Source organism: Dasypus novemcinctus, chromosome X, assembly GCF_030445035.2.
Source record: "Dasypus novemcinctus isolate mDasNov1 chromosome X, mDasNov1.1.hap2, whole genome shotgun sequence".
Lineage (NCBI taxonomy): Eukaryota > Metazoa > Chordata > Mammalia > Cingulata > Dasypodidae > Dasypus > Dasypus novemcinctus.
Genome location: NC_080704.1, coordinates 118,751,173 through 118,774,458, shown reverse-complemented (window position 1 = coordinate 118,774,458; position 23,286 = coordinate 118,751,173). Strand labels below are relative to the sequence as shown.

The 23,286-nt window shown below is 43.5% G+C and overlaps 1 protein-coding gene across 2 annotated transcripts in view; it reads right to left on the bottom strand.

The window, feature by feature from the left end:
- Positions 1 to 23,286, bottom strand: part of RTL9 (retrotransposon Gag like 9) — a 186,661-nt gene that overhangs the window by 6,113 nt on the left and 157,262 nt on the right. The window contains exon 2 of one of the 2 annotated variants that reach the window (XM_023582615.2): positions 6,423 to 6,577. The gene's annotated coding sequence lies outside the window, so the exon portion shown is untranslated. The remainder of the gene's footprint in view (positions 1 to 6,422; positions 6,578 to 23,286) is intronic. The other variant, XM_058291370.1, reaches the window with a different exon arrangement.

Below are 23,286 nucleotides of genomic sequence, written 5' to 3'. Positions count from 1 at the left end.
CACGGGAGTTGATGAAGGCAGGGAGAGGGAAAAAGAGGGGTGACGTGGGGGCATTTTGGGGACTTGGTGTTGTTCTGAATGATATTGCAGGAACAGATGCTGGACATTATATATCCTGCCATAACCCACTGAATGGACTGGGAGAGAGTGTACACTACAAGATAAACTATAAACTATAATCCTCATATTTTTTATTGTAACATTTTGTGTGATTTATGTATCTTTTTTTAAAAATTAAAAAATAAAAATAAAATAAAATAAAAATAAGAGGTTCCCATATACTTTACTCCCCACACCTCCCACTCCTCCCACATCGACAGCTTCTTTCATTAGTGTGGTACATTCATTGCATTTGATGAGTACATTTTGGAGCAATTGCTACACAGCATGGATTATAGTTTATGTTGTAGTTTACACTCATTTTTTTCTCTATTTTTTTAAATATTACATTCAAAAAATATAAGCAGTCCCCATATACCCCCCATCCCCCTCACCCCACTGCTCCCACATCAACAACCTCTTTCATCATCGTGGCACATTCATTGCATTTGGTGAAGACATTTTGGAGCACTGCGGAACCACATGGATAATGGTTTACATTGTAGTTTACACTCTCCCCCAGTCCACCTAGTGTGCCATGGTGGGACATACAATGTCCAGCATCTGTCCCTGCAGTACCACCCAGGACAACTCCAAGTCCTGAAAAAGCCCCCACATCATATCTCTTCTTCCTCTCAGTTTTTAACTCTCAGCAGCCAGGAGCCTGATTAGTCCTGTAGCAAATGAAGCAGCAGCACCACCTACTGGCCAACTATGAGTAGTGCAGTTTCTTGGGTTATCTTCTATCATATACCAGCACTCACAAGCCTAGCCTCTTACCCCAGCCTAATCGTAAGGTCCTTGGGCTCATTGATTCCTGCCAGTATTACTCTGATAGCCTTGAATGGCCTCCTCTGGAAAAGGAAGGCATTTGTCTGATCAAATACTGAGAGCAGCATTTCCATGAACAGAAAATCCTATTATTATTATTATTATTATTATATAACAACAATCACTACTACCACCATTTATTGCTCATTTAGTGTGTGTCAGGCACTGTAGCAAGGGCCCTACAAGCATTATTCCATTTGGACCTCATAGTACCCTGTGCAACAAGTAATATTATTAATTCCATTACTCCAGCTTTCTCAGATTAGCCTGAGTTGGGGTTAAAACAGTCACTCTGACAGTAACAAACTGTATGTCTTTAACTCTCACCCCCTTTTCAGAGTTTCCTAGCCTTTTCATACCTAAAGTTGCATTCAGTTATGTCTATACTATCCTAGACTGTGGCTCGCTTGAAGTCTATAAAGGATACATATTTTGAACTTCTATGATGACTTAGGGGTGGGCAATCTTGGGGTCTCACCCCTCTGGCCCACCCTCATAAGTAGTTCCAGAAGGGGCTTCTTGGCACACAGCTTAGAAGCCAATGCACACATTACACAATGTTGGCACATCCCACAGCCAGCCCATTCCAAAAATGGAAGACTTGCTACTTTGAGACAATGTCACAAAAGTCATCAGTTTCATAGCTTTCTACTTCCATAATAAATGATAATACTAGCAACAGAAATACCAATGGCTATCATTTCTTGAGATTGTCCTGATTCTCAAGCACTGTGTTAAGCACTTTATATGTATCATTTCATTCCCCACCCCACCCCCGCCCCCCCACAGCAAAACTAAGAGAGCTTGGTAGTATTATTTCTTCATCTTGCAAATGAGAAAACTAAGGCACAGAGAAGTTTAGTAATTTGCATGCAATCACAGATTCCCAGGACTCTAACTCCAGAGCTCCTACTCTTCATGACTGTGTTATAATGATCCACCTTGTCTGCCCTCTTTTCCCCTTTACTTAGTGCGAGTACCAAGAATCCCACCCTCTCTTTTCAGCCTGGACAGCCCTGAGTTAAGAGTATGGTAAAAGAGATATTGACCTCATGACACCTTGGTCACTCTAAGACTTGGTACAATGGGAAAGACAAGAGTCAAGAGCAGTCGTGGAAGTCCATACCCTTCTTCAGAGAAATCCCTGAAGATGCCAGTTTCCCACTAGGTATAACCCAGGAAAATCTTACCTTGCCAGTCAGGGAGAAGAGGGAAGATATATCCTTTGTACCCCCAACTCTTTTAGTCTGGTCAATTTATTTATGCCCCGTGCCCAGCCAGTTAATTAAAGTAAGACCCAATACCAGCAGCTGTTCTCTGCAATCTCGCGTAACTATCCCCCGCCACGCCCCTCTTCTGCCCGCCAGCCAGCCTTCCCGCCCACCCGCCCCACTGCTTCTGACTTGCTAGTGCTTGCTCTGTCTCTCTGGTCCCAGATTCCTGCCTCTATATAGGCTCTGACATTTGCTTCTGGCCGCCTTTCATTTGACAGCCCTCCAGAAGCTCTGCTTTAACACTTGGCCTATACAACCCCACCCCTCTTCCCCACCCCACCCCCCATATTTCCACTAGCCTACGCCCCCATCTCACCATGCCAGACCCTGGCTGCCCCCCCCCCACTTCAAAAAGAGCAGATTCACACAATTACATAGATGAGATAGGAAGAGTCCTGACTCAGGAAATGATACATACCCTCCGTGGTTTGGGCAGACACAGGAGTCCTGGGAGCTAGGCACTGTAACTGGTGTGACATGCATGGAAGGGCAGGCAGGCAGAGGGTTAGAAGTAAGGGATCTGGGGTTGGAGTTTATATGGAGCTGTGTTAGAAATTTTCAAAGAGGCTCAGGTGCAGGAAAACCAGAATTTGGGGAGAAGGGCAGTAGGGTCTGGAGAGCAGAAATCTTAAGAGATCCTTGCAATAGCGATAATTTTTTAAAAAGGGACAATGCTCCCCAGTGTCAGAAGCACTGAGGGAAATCTAGCAACTGGTATCCTTGTCACAGTGCTAGGATTCAGCAGCAAGTCTCAAGGGATTTCAGACAGTTGGCTAGGAAAGCACACTAGTCTTGAGCATACCGATTAAGTGTTTGCTCATAGAAAGAGAGTTAAAGCTTGCTTTCTAGAACTGGGGTGCAAGGTCAGAGTAGGTCTAGCAGAAAGGTTTACTTGACGCCAAGTCCCCAACCTTTTGAACTAGTTTCCCTTAAACATCCAGACTAGGAGTAGAATTGATCCTGGATAGGACAGAGCTTTCGGGTGAAGTTCAAGGAGCCCAGGTATGGGGACTCAGAGTTTGGAATGGGGAGGGGGGACAGCAGAAGTATTCAGGTCATTATAAACATTCCCATACTCATAATTAGCAAAGAATAATAACTGAGCACTTGGGTAAGCACCACACTATATGTGGATTAAATGATTTGGGCTTCCTCTTGATCTAGAGGTGGAGTGGACATCACCATCCCAGGGTCCACGGAATGGAGGAATAAAATATGGATTAGAGTAGACTTACTGATATTCTACAATAAAACTCTTGTGACGGGTAATAAAAGAAATTGTAGCATTGAGGTAGAGAAAGTGGCCAGAGTAGTTACTGAAGGCAGGGAGAGAGAAGAAGAGACATGATGTGGGGGCATTTTGAGGACTTTGAGTTGTCCTAAATGGTGTAGCAGGGTCAGATGCTGGACTTTATATATCCTGCCATAACCCACTGAATGTACTGGGGGAGAGTGTGAACTACAGAGTAAACTATTATCTTTGTGGTGCAGCAGTGCTTCAAAATGTTTTCACTGAGTACGATGAGTGTGCCACAATGATGGGGGAGATTATTGGTATCGGGGGAGTGGGGTGGGAAGGTGGGGGGTATACAGGAACCTCTTATGTTTTTTAATGTAACATTTTTTTTGTGATGTGTATATCTTTCAAAATTACCATTTACAAAAATGATGGGGTGGATGGGTGGGGAGTGGGGTATATGGGAACCTCATTTTTTTTTAATGTTTTTTTATGTTTTTTAATGTAACGTTCTTTGTGATCTATTAACTTTAATTTAAAAAGTTAAAAAAAAATGATTTGGGCCTTACAGAAATCCATGGAAAGGAGGCACTGTCATCATTCCTGATTTCCAAATACAGAAAGAGGCTTGGAGAAGTTCTATGACCAAGGTCACAGAGCTAGTAAATTGGCAAAACTCAGGTTTGAGCCCAGTCCAGCCTGGTCCCTAACTATTATATTTCCTCTCTAAGTGCCCTATCCATTGCTATTCCTTCCTCCCCACTACCCACACTCTGCCAAGCAAGGAAACTTTACTGCCAATTCCTGAATCACTACAGTGTTAATTATAATAATAGCAACTGACACTGATTGAACTTTTCGATAAGCCAAGAACTATGCTGAGGGCCTTACACACGTTATCTCACTTAGTCTTAACAGCTACCCTGTGAGTTAGGTCTTTTTAATCCCAGTTTACAGATAAGGAAACTGAGCCTCACAGGTGAATTGACATGACCAAAAGCACACAGCTCTCTCTGGCTCCAGAGCTCACTGTAGTATACTACTCAAAAAAGAAAAACTCCAATCATTCTCCCCTCTCTCCTGAACCAAAAAAGTCACAGGAAACCCACTCACTCTATTCACTAGTATAACAACAGCAATAGCAACAGAAACAATTATTATTACTATTATATCTAATAATAAAAACTTACCAAAAAAAAAAAACCTTACATTTACTGTCCCAGGCATGGTGCTAAGCACTTGGCTTACATGATCTCATTTGATACTCACAAGTTATGTACTATTATATCCTTCATTTTCTAGATGAGAAACTAAAGACACAGAGAGTTTACCTAATATTCCCAAGGTCACACATCTAGAAAGCACTGTCGTTATGATAATAAAATATTGAAAATAATGTAAACATCCAATATTAGACTATAGTTCGTTTAATTGAGCAACTGAATCAGCATGCATCAGTAGCTGCCATTTATGTAACTATTGAAAATGCTGTTCCAGTGTGTACTTAATGATTATTGATTTTTCTCAAATAAATGTGCATATTTTACATGGAACAAATAAAGTCTAGAAGGATATATATGAAAAATGTGACCATACCCAAGTGGTGGGATTAAAGGGGATTTTTATTTTCATTTTCCTTATCTGCATTTTCTCATTTGTCTATAATGAAGCCATATTACTTTTATAAAAAGTAAACAACATTAAAGCTATCTTTAATTTTTTAAATTGTATTTCCCTAGGGTTCTGTCTTTAGCTTTCTCCACTCTTTTTCCTGCATACTCTCTCTAGGGACCCTCAACATCCCCCACCCAAGCAACCATTCTCCCCCAACAAGCTTCATGGTTGTGCCACTTGTATGTTGGGTCAGCAGTGACCTCCAAAAAATGTCTCCAAGGGCTTTCTTTTAGTTGTTTATTTTTAAGCATTTTTAACTTTCAAACTTATATTTATGCTTAAAAATTACCCAAGTAATCTAGGCTACATTCTCAGTATAAATTTTTTAAATAAGACAGATAAAGCTAAAATCCTGAAACTACCCTACTCCTCCCACCCGCAAAGTCCCATTCCTCTCTCGGTTAGCTATTGGGTGTGTCTCCTACCAAACTTTTCCTAACTGCTGCTACATTTAGAATTCATATCATGCAATTGCTTGCAAAACCCAGTGTGTGCAAACAGCTACAGTTAGAAAACTCTTCTTGCACTGGTTACCCAGGGCTTTAAGTTCTGGTTTAGTGTGACCATTTATCATCAGCCTGTTTCTAAGGAGTCTGCTGAGAAAGGGCTCTTGCATAGTTAGCCCAGTTAGGGCACATGCTTCTGTTTTATTAAGGTCAGAGTCTCTATTAACACAGTAAGGAAAGGCCTTCTCAGGAAGGAAAGGCCCAGAAATTTCTGTTTAGCATCTCTCAGGTCCAGGTCGCTCAAGTCCCGCCTAGTCTGGACTGATCAATAAGGCTAGAAAGTGTCATGCTTCTGCAACCTCACAAAAGCTAATTGAGTTTGGGGGATTGCATGACTACCTGCTCAAGGAAATAAGAATAAACAAAAGATTGTTCAATTTGTCAACAAATTGAGCTTTTCATCTCTTGAAAATAAATCTCTCTCTAGGTTCTCAACAATATGTTCTCCCCCATTCCCAGCAATCAGGTACTCAGATAACTGAAAATAGACAACCTAAGAATAAAGAAATGTTTGGTCTACATCAGTGTTCTCTGCTTTCCCTGACCATTCAAGGAGGGAGATACCTTCTCCCCCAGATCCCCAACATTCCCAACACTTGATATTCCCACTCAGCTCTTTATAAATAAAGAGGAGGAAATAGCTAACATTTATTGAGTACTTACTATTCCAGGCACTGTGTTAAGCACTTTACATAATGTTTTTTACTGTACAATAAACCAATGAAGTGGGGTTTTTTTACCCTCATTTCACAAATCAGCTGAAGAAGTGAAGTAGAGAGAAATTAAAATTAAGTAACTTACCTTGGCTCACACAGCTGAGAGGGAGTGAAGCTGGGCTTGTCACTCAAGACTGTCTGACTCAGCCAGTGCTCTTAACTCTTGGAAGAGTCACCAATATTGTCTTCAAGTCTCTAAAGAGCTGTCATGTGGAAGAGAAGGTAGGAATGTCTGAGTCGCTACAAAGGGAAAGATTTCACTGTTAGCTGGGAATTATGCTTTCATCGGATGTGCTGCAAATTCCCCAAACAACATGTATATGCATGTCCAACTCTACAGTGAAAAGAACATTATAAGAGCGAACGAATCTGCCTTGCATTAGGTGCTGTCCTGAAGTATTTGTGGAATCAGAGAGAACAGGAGGGATACCAAAAGACTGCAAATGGGTAGCGTCCCAATTTTCTTAAATAGGGAAACTACAGACTGTATACCATAAGCTTCAGAGCTGTGAGCTTGGTATCAATCCTCAGAGAGATTCTGCCACAATTATGAAGCAGGTAATGTATAAGCTCTTAGGAAATAAGTAGTGATGGGAGGTACCTAGAGTATGCCCAGTACTCTGAAAATAGGACCACGTTCCCAGACTTGAAACTCTTGCAAACCCAGATATTGGGAACTGACATTGGATCACCAGGTTTTTATTTTTCCAAGTAAAGACTTAAAGAATCAAGACAAAACAACCCCAAATCATCATTTCATAAAAAGGAAGGATTTCTTTAAACACCAGAAGAGAAGTTAATAACCTCAGAATAAAGGACTGTCCTTTAAGTTAAATAGATTTTACTTTACAAAAAAATGTACTACATAGTCTTCAGGCTTTTGGATTGTACCAGGGACTGCTACAGTTTTCCTCGAAGATGGGCACTGGTCCAAGGACTTGCTTTAGGAAATCACTCAGAGTTAAAATATCAACACAGATAAGATCAGATACCTGTAAGACAGGAAGTCTTTCTGGTCGGAAAGGGAAGAATAGAGTTTGACCTTAGCCTAAGTGAGGACAATAATATAGGTAAAGAAAGTATCCATAGGTGTGGGCATGAGAGAAATAAAAGTTGCCGCATGTGGATTCAAGCACTGCTGTGACGGGATTTGGTCAACACATTTGACCTCGACCAACCCTTGGTTCACACAGCCCTCTTGTAGAAATAAATGCCTGATAGTATTAAGCATTTGGAACCACAAGCCGGGTTCTTATTTGAGACTCTCCAAGCAAAATTCTAACTACTATTTGTCTTCCCAGGGAGATTTCCTAGAGGTAAAGGAATTCAAAACTGACTGAGCACCATTGTCCTGAAACAACCTGAAGAAGGTCACTAAGGGCATGCCACACCTTTCCAGCCTTGATATTATCCAGGTCAACCCTTTCATCAATAGCATAAATAAGGGCATGGAGGCGAATCTTACACAATTACTCTAACGTTGATAAGAACATGCATGATCAGGCTAGAAAGTAGGATTTCATTTTAAATCCATTGGTTTCAAATCCGTCTTTCTGTTTTTGAGAAGTTACCCTCCCATGTTATTTGTTGTCAGTCACTAAGTTCCTGCAATTGGTGCTCTTCATGGAAAATGTTCAGTGCACATATGGTAGCTATGAGCTCAGCACCCTGAAGAGCACATAGGGTCCTTCATATAAACTGCCAAGTGTGCATCTGAATCCTGTCACCCTCCCTCAGATAACTGGAGCCAATGTATCATCCTTGGTTGATGAGAAAAGAAGCAAAGTCATGTCCTTTTATTCACAGAATTGACCCCATTGCCAAAAGAGTTTAAATTGGAGTTTGGCCACATCTGTTGAACTAGACCTCATTTCCAAATGTGAAAGTAATACAATGTTCAGTACTTGCAGTAGCCTCTAGAACTGCACTTCTCAAAGTGTAGTTGGGGAACACCCTACATCAGCTGACCCCTGGGAGGACTGTTAAAATGCAGATTTGAGATCTTCACTTTTACAGAGCCACAATCAGTATGTGTGGGGGTGGGACCAAGGAATCAGCATTTTTTAAAAGATTTATTTTTTATTTATTTCCTTCCCCTTCTTCCACCCCCCCGAGTTGTCTGCTCTCTGTGTCCATTTGCTGTATGTTCTTCTGTGTCCGTTTGTATTCTTGTCAGTGGCACCAGGAATCTGTGTCTCTTTTTGTTGCATCATCTTGCTGCATCAGCTCTCCATGTGTGCAGCGCCACTCCTGAGCAGGCTGCACTTTTTTTCACATGGGGCGGCTCTCCTTATGGGGCGCACTCCTTGAGCATGGGGATCCCCAACATGGGGGACACCTCTGTGTGGCATGGCACTTCTTGCACGTGGGCCAGCTCACCAAATGGGTCAGGCCCTGGGTTTGAACCCTGGACCTCCCATGTGGTAGGTGGATGCTCTATCCGTTGAGCCAAATCCGCTTCCCAGGAATCTGCATTTTTAACCCAAATGATTGTAAGACACAATAAAGTTTAAGAGCCACTGGCTTATGGATTCATACACCCAGATTTTAACATTAAATAAGCCTGGGCTGAAACCTTAGCATGACAGGTTATTTCACCTCAGTTTCTTCATCTGTAAAACAGTGATAATAACAGTATCTACCACACAGGCTCTTTGAATATTTTAAACAAACAATGTGTGTAAAGTGTCTGACACTTAGCTGATGCTCAGTAACCTCTCCTGGTCCTGCTTATTCATGGACCCTGCTGCCTGTCATCTCTGTATTCAGCTTCTGGTCCTGTTGCCAACTGCTCACTCTTTCTAGTTCTGGTATTCAAACTCCCCAAGAGAGAAACTCTCATTGATCCAAATTTAGTCATCACTGTGCTCACTGGTCAAAGTGCTTGCATGGGATTCCCTCATAGGCTGCTTGCCAGCCTATAGAGCAACTGCTTTTGGGTCAGATGCCCTCTCCTGGCTCAATCGACTACTGCCAGTGGGAGGCAGGACCATGTGGTCCCAAACACAGCCATTCATAAGAAACTGCTACTTCCCTCAGCTAGAGTCTGTGAATGGAAATGCCTTAGAAGGGGTCCGTGGGTGTGGTAGGAATTCTGAGGCTTAGCCATTTCAGTACACCTAGGCTTCTCTTCTCATCCAGTCTGCCAAAGAAATGAAGTGTTCAAGTTCACTGATACCTTTGTTTCGTTCTGACTTTTCATCTCCATCAGACCAGGAACACCCAGTTTTCAAAAACGAGACCTCAGTCAAGGGGGCAAAAAAAAAGAAACTTAACCCTAAAACCAGACCTTCGGTTTCGATAACACATTTCCAAGGCAATTTCACATCTATTTCCTCATTGCAGAGCTTGAAAACTGGCAGCCACAGGCTGGATGCAGACTGCAGGTGTATTTTAATTGACCCACACAATGTTTTTAACATTTTAAAATTAGTTACCATTGATGTGGAGGCAGTGGTCACGGGAGGCTCTGGGGGCAGGAAGAGAGAAAATCAGGTATAATCCGGGGGCTCTTTTGGGACTTGAGAATCATCCTGAATGACATTACAACAACAGATGTAGGCCATTTTATATCTTCCCATAACATGCAGAATTGTGTGGGAGAGAGTGTAAACTACAATGTGAACTATGGTCCATGCTGAGTGGCAATGCCCCAGGATGCGTTTATCAATTGCAATGAATATGCCACACTAACGAAGGATGTTGTTTATGTGGGAGGGTATGAGAGGTATAAGGAGTGGGGCATATGGGAATCCCTATATTTTATGTGTAACATTTATGTAACTTAAGCATCTTTTAAAAAATAAAAAAACATTTTATTTGGAACTATTGTGATTAGTAATGGAAGAAATTATAGCATTGATGTGGAGAAAGTGGCCACGGAAACTGCTGAGGGTAGGGAGAGGGAAGAAAAGATATGGTGTGGGGGCATTTTCAGGATTTGGAGTTGTCCTGGGTAATGCTGCAGAGACAGATGCTGGACATTGTGTGTCCTGCCATGGCCCACTCAGTGGACGGGGGGAGAGTGTAGACTACAATGTGGACCACTGGAGCACAGCAGTGCTCCAAAATGTATTCACCAGATGCAGTGAACGTGCCACGATGATGGAAGAGGTTGTTGATGTGGGAGGAGTGGGGTGAGGGGGGTGGGGGATATTTGGGGACCTCATATTTGTTGAATGTAACATTTAAAAGAAAATAAAGAAGAAAAAAAGATATGGGATATAGTTTGTAGTAATATTTTGATGATGCTCTTTTACAATTTGTAACAAATGTTTCACAACAATTCTAGGTGTTGGTAGTGGGGTAATGTATGGGAGCCATTTATGATGATATGCATGTGGGGTTTTTTTGTAAATTCCCAAATTTTACTATACATTTATTGTTTATGTGTGTTCATATGTAAATGATATACTTCAGTAAAATTTTATTTTAAAATGTCCTATCAATGTAGCATGAAGGAAATGAAATTTTCCATTTGTGTCCTGAAAGAAACTCTCATTTTGGGTTGCCACAGACTGAATACATCTGGAAACAATACACAAATACACATCTCATTGTGTAAGTGGCTGAATACAGCATGAATTGAATTCTCAAAAAAATAAAATAAAATTAGTTACCGACCTTTAAGAGTAAGGAGATTTCACATAAAAAGCTGGATTTCTGGATTCTTTGGGAGAAATAGACTTAGATCCTTACTCTGACATAGCAACAGTCAACTGGAACTGAATAAGCCTCTCTCTTTAGATGGGGCATGTGTCCACAAGTTTGCCACAGTCACCCCCCGTGGCCACCTTTACTTTTTCACAGTGACCTTGGCTCTTGTGAGCATTTGTAGCCTCACCTTAATCCCATGGAATAGGTAGAAAAGGTGGTTAAAAACAGATTCTTGAGCTGGATTGTCTGAGTTGGAACCCCAGTTCAGTCCCTTCCTAGCTGTGGGACCTTGGGCAAGTGATTTAACCCTTCTGAACCTCAACTTCCTCAACTATAAAATGGGGATGGTAACAAGAGTACCTACCTCACAGGGTTAAGGGACCAACTAAATGAGTTAATATATATAAACTTCTTAGAACAAAGCTGGGCACAAAATATATTCGCTTCTTTCGTTGTCCACAACTCCTATCTATCGTTCTGGTATCTGAAAGATTCTGAAAAATGAAGTTTTATGGTAAGGTCATTTGGTAGTAAAACTGGATCTGAATTGGCATGAGGCTCTACTTTTATCCCATATAGAAATAGGAATGCATTTGATCACAATGTACTGCCCCAGAACTTTGTAGGTGGGTTACACAATATATGTCATAAGAACCATGTTACCTTTCTAAAATCCAAAAATTCTGAACTCCAAAATACACCTAGCTCTAAAGATTTTAGATGAGAGATTTGGGATCTGATTATTATTCATTTGCATACCCATTTGACAGATGGGAAAATGGAGGTACTGAGCATTAAGCAATTTGCCAAAAGTCCCACTGCTTGAAAGGAGAAATACTGACAGTTAGATATGAAGCCCATAGTGCCCAGTATTAAAGTATGCACCAGGCTTGCTGTTAGGTATGTTGATGCAGGACTCCAGTGACTACCAGCCAGGACCCCCTGAAGAAGTGAAGAATGTTACCATTTACTGAGAGTAGCAAGCCCTTTCCTTAGTAGCATTCTTTCAACTCTGTGTTAATCTTCATTATACAACATTGGGTTTGAATGTAGATGGGGATTATTTTTTCTGTTTTACAGACGAGGAAACTGTGTGGTCCAGAAAAGGAAAGTGACTTGCCCAAATTCACACAGCAAAGGAGAGGCAGATATGGAACTTAGAAACTCGATTTTCTATTTTTTTTTCCCTTAAACACAAGGACTAGTCCAAGGAAGTATATCCTGACCTTTCCACATCCTGACCCCCACTCTCTACAGCCAACTCTAAACTTTTCATGGAAAGGATGAAAGGAGAATATCCTAAGATCCCAACAAATACAATGAGACAGAGTACCTGGGTGGACTTCATCCTTGCCTGTACTACAGGCAACAGTGCCCAGACACCATCGAGTCAGAAGACAGGGAGAAGAGAATTCTCAAATCCCAAGAAAATCACAGAGACCCTACTGTTTGCTCTTCTCTGTTGATATTAAGAAGCTGATATTTACTGATGCCAAAGGTCAAAAGAAATGAAAAATCTACTGAAAAGGGAATGTCATCAGTTATGAAGCAATATCCTAAAGAAACCTTTGCACAGTATCAGTTCCTTTGTTTGAAATGCAGAATATAGAACACTGCTATTTCATATTGTTATCACATCAGAGACCTGGAAATGAAAACAGCATTTCCAGAACCTCTTTCCAGCCCCGTACCTTGGTACAAGGGAGCTTTCTGATAATGCCCCGAAGTTAAGCAAGTTGGAAACGAGAAGGCAGGTCATAACCCAGAATGACCTCATGTTGCTCCAAAGCTCATGGCTTGAGCCTAGGTTACTCCTACCAGCAAATCCGCACTTTGATCACACACCCACAGAAACCCAGATCTTTGAATTCAGCAGTCCTTTTTCAGGTTTTAGCGAGGCATTGGCAGCCTGAGCTATTTTGGGACACTTTCTCTGCTGCAGATGCCACTTTTGGAATACGCCTAGAACAAGCCAAGGACCTGGAGCTCTCCATCCTGGACCAGTTTTTGGGTTTGCTTGCTCTCTCTCTTTCTCTGGGCTGATTGCTTGGAGGACAGTTGCTCTTGCCAACCTAATCCCAAGAGCTTGACTACCTTGCATAGGCTCAAAGAGGCAGTGTGGCTGCCAGCACCCTCACAGGAAGGGGCATGGAAACACCAGGCAGCCTGGCAGGACAGGAGGCATCCTAGGAGTGGTCCAAGTTTGGATTTGAGCTGAGAAGACAAATGCAGGGGGTGGGGGCAATATTTTCCAAACATCTTATTCTTACAATCATCACTTCCTAATCTGATGCAACTGACTCGGCAGGCATTCAGGAGCCTATGATCTCCATCTTCCTGTCCTAAAATCCTCTGCACCTGTAAGTACCATCACTCACTGATGCTCATGCTGTCTTTTGGGGAGGGGGAGAGGAGGGCAGGGCCTTGGCTGGTCATCTAATAACCATTATCTAACTCAGGGGTGGGCAGGTCCACTGCGTTAGAAGAAATCCTGGCATCCCCACCCTCCTGAACTGCTTCTTAGTTTGAAATATGAAAATGCTTCTTTGTTCTTTCCCATGCCCCTACGGTACCAGAAACTCCACCTGTCCTTTGGGGTCTTCTGTTTTTCAATGATTTACACAGCTGATTGTTCGTGTTGGACTTACTGGGAAAAGTGTACCTTCGGCATTTGAGTTTCTTAAATACAACCACAGCTACTATTGTGAGCACAGTCCCTGCTGGCTTCTCCATCTTTTATGCAGCAGTTTGCTCAAACAGTGAAAGATGTTGTAAGCGGGAGGATGCAAAATGAGGATCTGGAAACTCCTCCACGGCAAAAGGGAAGAGCAATATGGCTTTGGTTGATTCTCAACGCAGTTAGAAATACTGTCACAATGGGAAGGGCTCCATGCTATGCCATATTTTAATAGAAAGAGGAATCAAATAGCTACAGGCTCCTCAGAAAAGGAGCATTTATGATGCTTTTATGGATTTATTGAGAGATTTGGCATTGTCCCTGGTGGACTTGTCAGTCCCTAAAGCAGCGCCAGCAGCTGCTCAGAAGTAAACATATAGCCCTTCTCCTTCTTGTCTTGGGGGCTGCTGAAATTCCCTCAAAATAGCCCAGGATGACAGAGCAAGGCCCTGTTACCTAATCTCTTTCCTAACATCAAAGCCAAATCATTCTCAAGGTATAGAATTTGGTTTTTTGTTTGGAGGTGAGGGTTGGGAATGTCTTTGATAGGAAGTCATTTGGAAAACCTGCCATGATCCATACCAAAAAATTGTCCCTCTGGGCTTTCGTAATGATTGCCTTAGCCATGACCAAAAACACCAAAAACAGGACCAGGCAAATATGTCTTGCCCTTGTATTTTCTCTCAGCAATCATGGAAGGAGCATTGCCTTTAAGAAAGAAAAAGTATAAAGTGTTCATTAGTTTAAGGCTGGTTATCTTTAGTTTCTTTGACTGAAAAAATAAATAATTTATTATTTGTATTCTACTAAGAGGGTTGGATCTGAGGAAGTTTTGAGGTGAACGATGTTAATAGCAAGGCCAATGATATCAAGAAAGAAAATTCAGGACACAACCAATCCAATGTCCACATAGAAGAGGTGGCATTGGATTGGGAAAAGTGGACATGGTGGCTGATGGGTATGGGGAAAGGCAGGAAGAGATGAGAGGTGGAGGCGTCTTTGGGACATGGAGCTGCCCTGGATGGTGCTTCAGAGGCAATCACCGGACATTGTAAATCCTCACAGGGCCCACTGGATGGAATGGGGGAGAGTATGGGCCATGATGTGGACCATTGACTATGAGGTGCAGAGGTGCCCAAAGATGTACTTACCAAATCCAATGGATGTGTCATGATGATGGGAACGAGTGTTGCTGGGGGGGGGAGAGGTGGGGTGGGGGGGTGGTGTTGAATGGGACCTCACATATATATATATATATATATATTTTTTTTTAAAGATTTATTTTATTTATTTAATTTCCCCCCTCCCCTGGTTGTCTGTTCTTGGTGTCTATTTGCTGCTTCTTGTTTCTTTGTCCGCTTCTGTTGTCGTCAGCGGCACGGGAAGTGTGGGCGGCACCATTCCTGGGCAGGCTGCACTTTCTTTTCACGCTGGGCAATTTTCCTCAAGGGCGCACTCCTTGCGCGTGGGGCTCCCCCACGCGGGGGACACCCTTGCGTGGCATGGCACTCCTTGCGCGCATCAGCACTGCGCATGGCCAGCTCCACACGGATCAAGGAGGCCCAGGGTTTGAACCGCGGACCTCCCATATGGTAGACGGACGCCCTAACCACTGGGCCAAAGTCCGTTTCCCTATATTTTTAATGTAATATTATTACAAAGTCAATAAAAGAAAAAAAGAAAAAAAAATATTTTAAAAAAATCTAAGGAACTATATTGTACAGTGAACCCTAAGTGAAATCATGGTCTTTAATAGTACAATTGTAAAAGTATGCTATCATGAATTGTAACTGATGTTGCATGCCATTTCAAGGTGGTGGTGGGGTGGTATATGATAATCCTGCATTTTATGCACCCATAACTTCTCTAATAAAGAAAAAAATGGTCATTCTAAAAAAAAAAAGAAAGAAAATTCAACTTGTGTCTAGGGGAGACTGACTTAGTTCTCAGGATGTAGAAAGAAACTGGTCTCGGGAGGAATTTGTTTTAAACTTGACTATTGTGTGATTGTGTAGTCTTTGACAACTCATGAAATTTCTTGGCCCTCCTGCTTGTATGTTTTTCCTCTGAGTAAATGATGTTTGGATCAGAAAGTTTCATTGTCTGGAAGATTTTGTGAAAGATTTGAGTGCTGGGGAGAGGGGGTGCCCTATGTTAGAGATTATGATTTTATTCAAAATAATCCAAGTTCTGGTTTGGCAGTAGCCTGAATTTTATGCCTACCTTGTGGCATTCCAGGAGCATTAGGAAAGTTCCCCTGACCTTCCAAATATGCCCCTATCAATTCCCAGGGGCTTGAAAATTGTTAAGTACATAATTCCTTTAACTCAAGGCTTTGGAATCAGTTAAAATGCCAACCTCTTGGGAGGGTCAACCTATTAAGCCTCATCTGGATTCATCCTATCCTGCCAGCATATTCTGATAGATGGGAGAAGAGAGATAGGAGAAACATGAGATCATTGTAGGTGCAAAGATAAACCTCAATGCAGGCGTCAAGAAGGATCTGGGCCAAGGCCAAAAGTACCAAGAAGCATTGTTGGCAGAAAAGGAGGGTTCCATTCCTGTTAAAATGGGGTGCAAGGCAACTTATCGAGGCAGATAAACAGGATTTAGGAAATAAGAAAAAGACTCACTTAAAGAAACTAGGGTACAGGGAGGAGGAAGAATCCTACCAACCGGGGTGGAACTGGAGGTAGGAGAATTTCCTGCAAGGGTACCCTAAGGCTGAGTTATCTGAGCCACTGAGCTAGGACTCCCAAAAACATGAAGTAGGGAAAGAGGTAACCTACCGGGGCAAGGAATCAAAGAGATCTTACATGCCACCATACTTGAACCCTGCCATTTCTGCAGCCTAGAGGGGGTAGGGCAAAGGGGAGGAACACATAAGGACTTAGATTTGAGACCTTTGTTCCTCCCTTTCCTTCCTCTGGGATCAACACTGAGCTCATATCAGTGGAGATCCACCATATATACAGTGACTCACTGTATTCACCAAGAACTGTCTGGAGTGGGATGGGAAGAAGAATGCAGAGCCACAGGCTAAGAGTGAGCCATCCCCATATTTCTATCTACATGGACACCTTCCTAGGACCTAGCGGGCAGGGTTTTGGAGTAAGGCCATCTGGGTTCAAATGCCAGCTTTGACACTTAACTAGCAATGCGGCATCGGGTATAAGTCACTTAACCTGTCTGAGTCTCATCCGTAATATGGGCACAATAATAGTAAAGTCTAAATAATAATAATAATAAGTAGTAAGGTCTACCACAAACAGTGGTCATGAAGATTAAATGAGACAGTGCATATAAAGCCCAACCCAGTGCCTGGTACATAGTAAGTACTTAACAAAAATCAGCAATGATTGCTATCCCCAGTTCTCTGCTGTGTGCCTCATGACCTGAGAATAGTTTATAGTAGCAGATAGTCCTGCTCAGTGCAGGTCTAACACCACCAGGGTTTGGGGGCTAACTATCTCCTTCATTTAAAGTGGCCCTCTTCTACTTTTTCTCCCAGTCTGCTAAACGGGAGTGTTTCTAAGCCTTTCCTCTCACTAGTTCTGTATGCACTCCATTCCCCCAGCTAATTAAACAGATGGATTCATTGCTAAAGTTTCATGAAATTCTTCCCTTGGCTTTCCCCAACCACAGAGTAAGTTTTGCCCCCATTCCCTAGTGGTGAAATGGAATCACTTTTGGGAGGGTGGAGTCAAGAAGCATGCAGATCCTGAAATACTAACAATAAGGAAATGAGATACACCTAAAACTTTGCCTCTGTGGATCCTGTAAAGTTTGCAGCAGCTGTGGTGTCCCTCAGTAGCCATGGCCACTCCCACTGTGGCTCCCTAACTCTGTGGCTGCTGGTTCAATGCTGCTCCTCCCCAGTGTCCCCCTCCCTCCCTCAGGGGACTCCTTGTTTGGGCCCCAGAGTCCTTTGGCTTCAAGAATCTTTCTTTTACTCTCTCTCCCTTCTCCCTCCCACCCTCTCCTGGGAATACTGATTTCAATGTCGCTCAGGGGGTGTGGCTGCAAAGAGGTAGCTCTGCCTTCTGTGCAGGCATGCCCTGGCTGTGCTCTCTGCATTGGAGCCCTCCCTAATTTTTGACTCACTGTGTGGAGGGGGAGGAAGCACCACCCAGGAATGCTTATGGCACCATCAGAATCAGAAAACATGCCTATAACCTCTTAAAAATTAAACAACATGCTTTTCAGACTAATTTAGTTTGGGTAGGAATCCCTCGGGGAGTTTATTAAAATGCGTATTCCAGAGACTATCCCATTGAGATAGAGTTTCTGGTTGTGGAAGTCAGTCCCAGAATCTGCATGCTTAAAAAGTTCTCCAGATGACTGCTAATGGGTGTAGGGTGGGGGGGGGTGTCCTTCGACCACCTCTTAAGATATGGTGCACCCCATCTTGTGGAATGGAGGCAGAGATGGGAAGAAAATCACAGAGCTCTGATTCCTGTAATGAGCCTCAGCCTATATCCTGACCCTTTGGGAGCAAAATGCAAGGGCCTTCTGTGTCCTGACACTCCTTTACCCAGCAGCAGCTCCTAGGCCATTTCATAAAGATCCTGAGCAGATTTAAATATCTGGACTACAGACTTAAATCTGGGATGCTGCCAATCTGCATGGCCAAATGGACAGAGAGCCCTCATCTAGAGGCATTTTGAGCTTGTTGGGGCTAAGGATGACCTCAGTGGTCAACTGCACACTGGAGCCACACTGTCCAGGGTTTGACTCTCAGCTCAGGCCCTTTATATGCTGTCTGACTTAAAACAATATATTCAATTGCTCTGTGATTTGTTTCTTTGTCTGTACAATTTGGATAGTGATAATAACCACCTCAGAGGGTGGTTATGAGTTATTTCATGTGAAGTGTGTAGAACTAGGCCTGGCCTAGATTAAGCACTCAGTAAATATTACCTATTATTATTGTTACTATAAATACTATTTCATATAAACAGGGTCTGTAATATCCATGAAGAATATTTGAGGAAATACATGTAAAGTGTTCAGAACTATTATTGGCGTGGACTCGGGGACTTAACAGATAAATCAGTAGAAGTCCTCATGGTGTCAGGGGAGACCAAGGCCATACTGGAAAAATAGTTTGGAGGATGAGACTCGTCAAGGGTCATTCAGAGGCTCAGAAAGAAGATGAATAGATAAAACGGCAATTTGGAGCTCTCTTACTTTCAAAGTGCAACTAAAAGTCTCAGGCCCAACTTGTTGCTATAGATTTATGCGATTATGGGATTTGGTTATAGAACCTGCTAAGTCTAATTAAAGTTTTAGGACTCCTAGGAGACTGGCTATGGTTTGCACACACAAGATCTTTTTTAAAAATCCCATTGTGAATGTAATCACAGTTCTGCAGCGCAGACGACTCAGTTACTCGCACTGGATGCTTCAGCAGTCATTGTATAGCTGTGGTTCTCGTCCTTTTTGTCCCAAACCCCCAGTCATCAATTTGTTGGATTTCAATAGAAGACAGAACTCAAAGGCAAAAGTGTTTGTCCTTTCCTTATATCAGAGTCCCTGTGAGTTCTGCACATGGAGCCCAATCCTTTGCTGAACAGAGCACAGCCCTGAAAAGGGGGATGGGAATAAGATTTCTCCAGAGAAGATGGGGATAAGATTTCTCAGAAGCAACAGAAGAAGGGTGATTTCTCACCTGGGCCAGTGCTCCCACCACCTTGCCGCTTAAGTGCTATGGCTCACCTGGCTCTGTCCCCAGCCCTTGCACTGGAGGAGTATAATGGGAGAGGAGAAAACTCCATCTAGTCCCATTGGGTCACCTAATACCATATGGACCCTAGTAGCTTCCCAGCCCCATCTCTCACCTGAGCACTAAGCCCAGTTTCCTGCTGGACATGTCCACTTGGATGTCTCACAGGCACCCCAATTCAACATGTTCAAACTGAAAGTGTCAACTGATACTGCTCATCCCCCCTCCCACTAATGGTCTTGTGCTCCCCTCCTTGGTTAACAGTATTACCAAGCTTGAACCTCAGGGTCACTATTTCCCTCTCCCTAACCACCCCTCCATCAGTGACACCCAGTCCTGTGGTTTCTACTTATTGGCTTGTGCCTGGAATTGTCCCCTCCTAACTGCTCTCACTACCATGGTCCTGCTTCACAGCACTTACCACTTCTTCCCTGGACTCTTGAGATGGCCTCTTAACTGGTTTACCTAATCTTAGCCTCCCTCCCCTCCAATCCTTTCTCACCCTGGTGCTGTAAGAACTGTCTTCCTAAACCTAAACCTGGTCTGTCACTCCTCTGCTTTAATTAAAAAAAAAAAATCCATTCCTGGGAAGTAGATGTGGCTCAAGTGATTGGGTTTCCATCTACCATATGGGAGGACCCAGATTTGATCCCTGGGGCCTCCTGGTAAAGGCGTGCCTGCGTGGTGAGCCACTGCCCACGTGGCAAGCCACACAGCAAGATGATGACAAAACAAGAGACACAAAGGGGAGAGACAAGGTGAGACGCAACAGAAACCAAGAACTCAGGTGGCACAAGTGACAGGGAACCTCTCTCCACATCAGAGGTCCCTAGGATCGAATCCTGGTGCAACCTAAAGGAGAAAGTGAGAAGAGAAGACAAAAAGAGAAATAGACAAAGATCACACAGCAAATGGACACCGACAGCAAAAGCAGCAGGGGGAGGGGGAGGGGCAGGGGGAAAAACCCTCTTTGGTTCCCTGTTGTTCAAAGAACAAAGTACAAAACTCTCAACTTTGGAGGTACCCAAAGGATGCCTGGAGCCATACTGGGTTCTCCTTTATATTTTCAATCACCTAGGCCTGGATACAATGAGCTATTAGTTTCTTCATTTGTAAACTGAGGATGAAAATAATAGTTGCTACCTCCTGAAGTTACAAGGATTAAATGACAGAATGTCCATAATATTCATGCAGATGATGCTGATAAAAAGGAAGAATAGTTTACATTCATTTGGTGTTTTCTAAGTGCCAGGCACAGTTCTAAGCTCTTTACATGGTTGGGAGTCAGTTGACTAGAGGAGTTAATAATACAGGGAAAGTGATTATGTAGGTATGTATATATAAGCACATACACACTCACCTCTAATCTTCCTTTCTTCTGCCCATCTTCCCATCCTTCATCATTCCTCCTCCCTAACCATCCCCGCCCCCACAGGGCTGGGTCAAGAGGAAGACAACTGCAGAACGGGTCTCTGTGTCTAGTCCCTGGTAACAGACTAGTAGAAGAGAGAGAAACTCTTGGAATTGCTTTTAGACTGTTGTCCAAGTTTTGTCTCCCCATTCAAGTTATCATTTTGCTGATGACAGAAACTATTCTATACCCCTTTCTGTATCCTGCATAAGTACAGCAGGTGCTGGACATGGGCAAGTGCTAAATAACATTCGGTGGGGCTCTACTTCTGAGGGCCTGGTTATCAGCATATCAGGTTATTCAGCAATTGCTGAGGCAGGTCTTGGAACCAGAGCTGATGGGTTCTCACAAGCGCATGGAGAGCAACAGCTGTAGTCACCCAGGTTAGCCTCCATCTGGCAGTGCTCAAGTTGGGGGTTGAGGACATGCATCCTGGACACAGCTCTGCCACCAAAGGCAGGGACAGGGGGGTGTGGGCAACCCTCTGCAAATCTCTCTGCTTTCCTGGGCTTCAGAGTCTTCAACTGTAAAATGCTACTTCTCAGGCCTACCTGAGGATCTGTGGCATGACAGCTGTGAAAGCTCTTAGTAAAAAGCTGTGCACATGGCCAGTCCAGAGATTCAAGTCTTCTGGGTATAAACCAACCCCAGCACCAACCACAGGTTCAGTAAAAGTGACAGAAGAGGCAAGTGTAGAAAGGTCACATCTGAGTCCCACTCCATCACACTCACAAACACAAGTTCCAAAGCAGCGCCCACTGATGAGGCACTGAACTCCAGGGCCAACTGCCATGACCATAGAACTTGTGTGTCTCTGTAGCCCTTAGGAGTACCAGTACCTGGGGTTGCATATACTTTGGCTGTCTCTGGGACTCTGCTGAGGTATGCGTAAGCACGACCCCTCTGATGACCTCCTGACTTTTTGAAGACTCTTAGCCAGCTGGGCCCTGAGCGTCAGCACAATTGCAACTCCTACTCTCCGGTTCATTGCACTTACCCAGGTCAGCTGACAGGGGGGTGAAGATGGTCAACCACCTCAACAAGGAACCGAGAGTGCCTACAACTCTAAGCAGGAGAACTGCATCTCTCAATCATGTGGGATCTAAGCCCCCGCTCGATATAGAGGTGGAATGGACATCACCATCCCAGGGTCCATAGGATGGAGGAATAAAATATGGATTAGAGTGCACTTACTGGTATTCTACTATAGAATATTGTGACTAGTAATGGAAGAAACTGTAGCATTGATCTGGAGAAAGTGGCCACAGTAGTTGCTGAGGGCAGGGAGACGGAAGAAGAGATGTAATGTAGGGACATTTTTGGGACTTGGAGTTGCCTAAATGATATTGCAGGGACAGCTGCTGGATATTATATATCCTGCCATAACCCACTGAATATACTGGGGAAGAGTGTAAACTACAATGTGAACTATAATCCATGCGGTGCGGCAGTGCTCCAAGTTGTATTTACCAAATGCAATGGATGTGCTGCAATGATGGAGGAGGTTGTAGACGTGGGAGGAGTGGGGGTGGAATATGTGAGAACCTCTTATATTTTTTAATGTAACATTTTTGTAATCTATGTATCTTCAAAAAATACATTAAAGAAAATAAATGCTCATTTTAAAAAAGAAAGGAAAAAAGCTGTGCAGATGTGAGGTGTTGATAATTTCAAGGGCTAGGGCTTCACTCGACAAGGAAACATTCAGGAAGTGGGGGAATGGGGGGAAGAAGCAGGGGACTTGTGTACCCAGGACATATAGGAGCCTATATTTGTTGTCTTTCTGCTTAGCAGCATTAGCGATTCAAGCGGGTGCTGCCTGTCCTTCGGGATCCTCGGGGATAGGAGAGGCTGCAGAGCAGGGAAGCAGCAGCCAGAGCACAATACAGTGAAAAATAGAGTAACAGCGATGAGGTGCCACGCATACAGGTTCATATACTTGTATTCACACTCCTGGTGGCCCCCAACGCTGCTGCGCCACAGCAGCTGGAGCTAATTACTGACAGCTCATTCTCGGCTCTTCTCTAGCAAGCGTCAACGCCCTCCAATCCCCACCCACCCTGGGGATTGCCTGAACTCTCAGAAGGAGTGTTGCTGGCGCCACAGTTAAGTGCTTAGAAAGAACATGGCCCAAAGATGTACTTACCAAATCCAATGGATATGTCATGATGATGGGAACGAGTGTTGTTGGGGGGGGAGAGGGGGGGGTGGGGGGGTGGGGTTGAATGGGACCTCACATATATATATTTTAATGTAATATTATTACAAAGTCAATTAAAAAAAAAAAAAGAAAGAAAGAACATGGTGGGGGGGAGGGGGCGGCGAGAGGAGTAGGAACCTGCCATGTGGTTCCCTGTCTTGTGGGGTAGGGTAGAGAAGAGGGAATGAAGGGGGAGAGAGTGGCTGGGATGCAGATGCAACTTTGTGCTAACAGATGTGCTCTCCTGGCAAGAGGGAGCCCCAGGCACTCAGCCCCTCCC